The 4,598-nt window shown below is 35.5% G+C and overlaps 1 long non-coding RNA gene across 1 annotated transcript; it reads right to left on the bottom strand.

Annotated features, from left to right (window-relative positions):
• Positions 1 to 3,563: 3,563 nt before the first annotated feature.
• On the bottom strand, positions 3,564 to 4,037 carry LOC121138742. The gene is made up of 2 exons (XR_005875602.1): positions 3,887 to 4,037; positions 3,564 to 3,744 (listed from the first exon to the last, which is right to left on the bottom strand). It is a non-coding gene; the product is annotated as an uncharacterized LOC121138742 (long non-coding RNA).
• Between the last annotated feature and the right edge of the window lie 561 nt (positions 4,038 to 4,598).

Below are 4,598 nucleotides of genomic sequence, written 5' to 3'. Positions count from 1 at the left end.
ATAGATACCTGCTGTTTCAAGTTTCCATATTTTCATACCTGTTATCATGCAATATATAAAGAATGCACAAATGATCTATAAGAGTTCTGTGACAGAATTTTTGAAGTTACTTAGGTATACTATGACACCAACTGCGAGTAATGATATTTTTGATGCTTTCTTGGGTTCAGGCTGTGAGTATTTTATAGAGTATTTTGTATCAACATTCATGAAAGAAATTGGTCTGTAATTCTCTTCTTTGTTGAGTCTTTGAGTGCCCTGGGTACCAGGGTGACTGTGGCCTCAGGCCTCATAAAATAATTTAAAAATGTTACTCCTGTTTCGGGTTTGTGAAATAGTTTGAAAAGTGTTGGCATTAGCTCTTCATTGAAGGCGTGGTAGAGCTTGAGTGAGCTGCTTGCTTCTTCTTCTCCTTCTTCTCCTTCTTCTTCTATTATTATTATTATTTTAATTTTCATCTTTTGGTTTGGAGACCTTTAATGACTGCTTCTATTTCTTCAGGGGTTATGGGTCTATTAAGTTGTTTATATAGTCTTGAATTACTTAATTTTAATATATGGTATCTATCAAGAAATTTGTTCATTTCTTTTAGATTTTCCAGTTTTGTAGAGTACAGGTTTTTGAAGTATGACCTAATGATTCTTTGGATTTCCTTGGCATTGGTTGTTATGTCCCTGTTTTCCTTTTCCTTTCTGATTTTGTTAATTTGGCTATTCTCTCTCTGCCTTTAGTTAGTTTGGAGAAGAGTTTTTCTATCTTGTTGAATTTCTCAAAGAACCAACTCTATTTTATTGTTTCTATGTTTTGTCTTCTTTGTTTCTAGTTAATTGATTTCAGCCTTAGTTTGATTATTTCATTTGAATTCAATTAGAATGTTTGCTTCTTTTTGTTCTAGAGCTTTCAGGTATGCTGTTAGGTTACATGTATGAAATTTCTCCAGATTCTTTATTCAGGCACTTTATGCTATGAACTTTTTTCTTAGCATTGCTTTCATTGTGTCTTATAATTTGGGTATGTTGTGTATTCATTATCATTGAATTAAAGGAAGTCTTTAATATCTTTCTTTAATTTTCCCCTGGCCCATTCCTAATTCAGTTGAGAGTAGGCCAGTTTCCCTGAGTTTTTAGGCTTTCTGTCGTTTGTATTGAAGTTGAACTGAATCCATTTTACATTAATATATGCCTATATACCTATGGTAGTCACATAGTGGAATATGGTGATTTGAGTAAGAATGGACTCCATAGGCTCAAACAATTGAATGTATAGTCACAGTTAGTGAAAGAGTTTGGGAAGGTTTAGGAGTTGAGGACTTGTTACAGGAGTTGTGGCTTTTGAGAATGTGTGTCACTGGGAATAGATTTTACAATATTGCTGTTATGTTAAAAAATTTTTAAAATGAAATCTAGTAGGATATTGCTTTGTTTATAAATTTTTATAATTATGAGTTTGCTCATATGGTCTGAAAAACAACAACTGCTTACAAATCTGTTGTCTTTGGACAATGAATCTCTTTACTTATTTGAGTTTATCATTTATTGTATCATTTATTGATGAAGTATCAAATGTATTTTATAGGATAATTTAGAATTAAATGTATCTTATAATATAATATAAAATTTTTCACAGTAAAAATAAGAAAATTGGTGAACTAAAATTTCTATTTCAGGATTCTAGATCTTACTAGGGGACAATTGAATATGGTTGATGGAATTTTATTTCATCAATACATGAAATCAATTCCTTTAATAGTGTTTCTCACCCTCCTAATTCTGTGACACTTTAATATAATTCCTCATGTTGGAAATTTTCTTGTTTGTTTATATAACTGACTCTTGACTCTATGTACTTCACTTTGTGGCTAGATTGCTGTTCTTGATTTTACAATGAGCATTGTATTTTTTGCCAATGTACATCCTCTCATTTATTCTTTAAATTTTCTGAAGAAATTTTCATTTTTCTTGCCTGGTACCAGTTTGCAGAGAACAATAATTAGATAAAGCTTGTCAAACTTTCTCAAAAAGCTATTTTGAAGATCAGGATATATTCTGACATGAGAATAGGAAATCTGTGTGAGGGCTAAAAATACTTACACAAAGCTAACTGAAGGAAATATCAAGTATATTTGGCCCATCAGTGATTCATAAAATATCTACTGTGAAATCTATGCTATCTTGTTTTTAAAAAACAAAATGATTTTTTCGTAAAGGTACTTACTTTTTCTCTACATATTCTACTGACAGATTTATACAAGGAAGTGGAATGGGATGGCCCGGAGTATTCTATTTATGAAATTAAGTCACCATAAAAGATTTGGTAAACACGAGGTTGGTGAAAATGATTATGAGAGTATGAAGTGAGGAGCTGGCATCAGCTGCCAGCTCATAATGTGTCAATAAGTAGGTAGTTGTTCTGCTGGAAGCCTTATGAAGTGGATGCAATTACACTCTAAATAATGTAAAGCAGAAGCTTGGTAGAATCAGTCCCTAGGAAACTAAGAATTTCTATACTTCAGTTACTAGATGAAGGCTCTATGATGGCAATTAAGATAGTCATCAATCTGATGATTGGGAAAGAGCAGTTAAGTTACCCTCTCCACTATTGCTTACATTCTTCTTTGGGGTCCTCCTTGTAGATTCCTTGGAATTTCCCTAGTGCTAGGTTTCTCATTAACCTCATAATGGCTCCTTTTATCAAGGTATCACTTTACATGTTTTCCCTCTCTGTCCTTCACTAAACTCGACCTTCTGGATCACTCGTGTTCTCCACAATTCCCTTCTCCTCTCCCCACTCTCCTACAACCCTCCCTCCTCCCCCACAAGCACCCAATTTACTCAGGAGAGCTTGTCTATTTCCCCTTGTGGGAGAGTCTCTCTTAGGGTCTTCCTTGTTTCCTAGATTCTCTGGAGGTTTGGACTATAGGCTGGTTATCCTTTGCTTTTGTCTAAGCACTGGGCCGAACTCTTGGAGTCCAGTTGTAGAGAGGAAGGAGTGCTCAGCCAAGGGGTCAAGTCCATGATAGGGAAACCCACAGAAACAGCTGACCCCAGTAAGCAATAGCTCACTGACTCCAGACTGACAGCTTCGGAAACTTCGTATCACCAAACTGTTCCCCTGACAGTAAGTGACAGTTGGTGAGTCTGGGCAGTCTATAGGGTTGCTGGCAGTGGAACCAGTAACTATCCCTAGAGCATTAAGTGGCTTTTTGGAGACCATTCCCTATGGAGGGATTGCTTGCTCAGCCCAGATACAGGGAAATGGACTTGGTCTTGCCCAAAATGATGTGACAGATTTTGATGATTCCCTATGGGAGGCCTCACTCTCTCTCTGAGGAGTAGATGGGAGGAGGGGGTGGGGAGATGATGTGGGGAGTGGGAGAAGAGGAGGGAGAAGGAATGGTGATTGGTATGTAAAATAAGATTGCTTTAAAAATAATTAAAAGAATTCCTATACGTCATTGTTTTTAATCACCCTTTTAACAGTTCCCTGTGAAATAGAAAGGAAATCTCAGTTCCTCTAAAATTACCATTTCTGATGATGTAGTACCACAGACTGAAGCACTTCGGTCTGAAAATCATATTTTATTTCTCATGATAACTGGCAAAACTATGAGGCAACCATCTTCAAAACAGAGATGCACTGTGCATTTATAAACAGTAGGAAAAATGAATGTGCTTCAATAATAAAAACCCATACTACAGTAGTAGTCTCCAGAGTGCGTATATGATGTAGATCACAGCATACAACCTACAAAAAGAAACAGGTTTGAGCTTCTCTTCTCAGAAATCCACTCCATCTACAGCAGGTCTGGGTGGATGAGGATGCAGCTACAGTGTTGTCAGGGTTAGGGCTAAAGAAGCAGGAGAAACATGGCTGTGAAATGCTCTACCTGTTATTTGTTTCCTTCTTCAGCTTAGTTTTACAAGGCCAACATTAAAGCCAGTCAAACAAGCCAGGTGGTGGTGGTGGGTACCTTTAATCCCAGCACTCAGGACGCAGAGGCAAGCAGATCACTGTGAGTTCAAGACCAGCCTGGTCTACAAGAGTTCGTTCCAGGACAGCCTCCAAACATACAGAGAAATCCTGTCAAAAACAAAACAAAACAAAACAAAATCAAAAAACAGTCAAACATTTGTTTAATTATGTTAAGAAATAACTAATTCAATACCAATTTACAACTAAAGTATTTACATATTTCATTATATACATAACACTTTGTATGTATAATAATATACTGTAATTATGGAAAGAAATTATATCAAATGTGGTATTTGTTCAGTAGATTTCTCTTTCTGAATAAATTATTTTTTGAAAACAGAGTATTATATAAGAATGCTATATATTTCTTCCCTTTTTCTTTTAGGTCTGGGGAGGGAAAATTAATTAAAATATAAATATATAAAAGCATTTTAAAGGCTTTAGTTCAGAAAAATCAGGAAATGAAAATATAATATTTGTAACAATAGAAAAGTGAGTTAGTTTTGCTCTTTGTTGTTTTGTCTTTCGTGGATTTCAAGTTGCCATGGCTTTCCTGTCTGTCATGTTCATGACAAGCATTCAAAGCAGAAATACTGTAGGAGGATTACTTGTCTGAGAACACA

The sequence above is a fragment of the Mesocricetus auratus genome, unplaced genomic scaffold (genome assembly GCF_017639785.1).
Source record: "Mesocricetus auratus isolate SY011 unplaced genomic scaffold, BCM_Maur_2.0 Super-Scaffold_2245, whole genome shotgun sequence".
Taxonomy (NCBI): domain Eukaryota; kingdom Metazoa; phylum Chordata; class Mammalia; order Rodentia; family Cricetidae; genus Mesocricetus; species Mesocricetus auratus.
The sequence above is the reverse complement of the archived record's forward strand: the minus strand, read 5'-3'. Positions and strand labels throughout refer to the sequence as shown.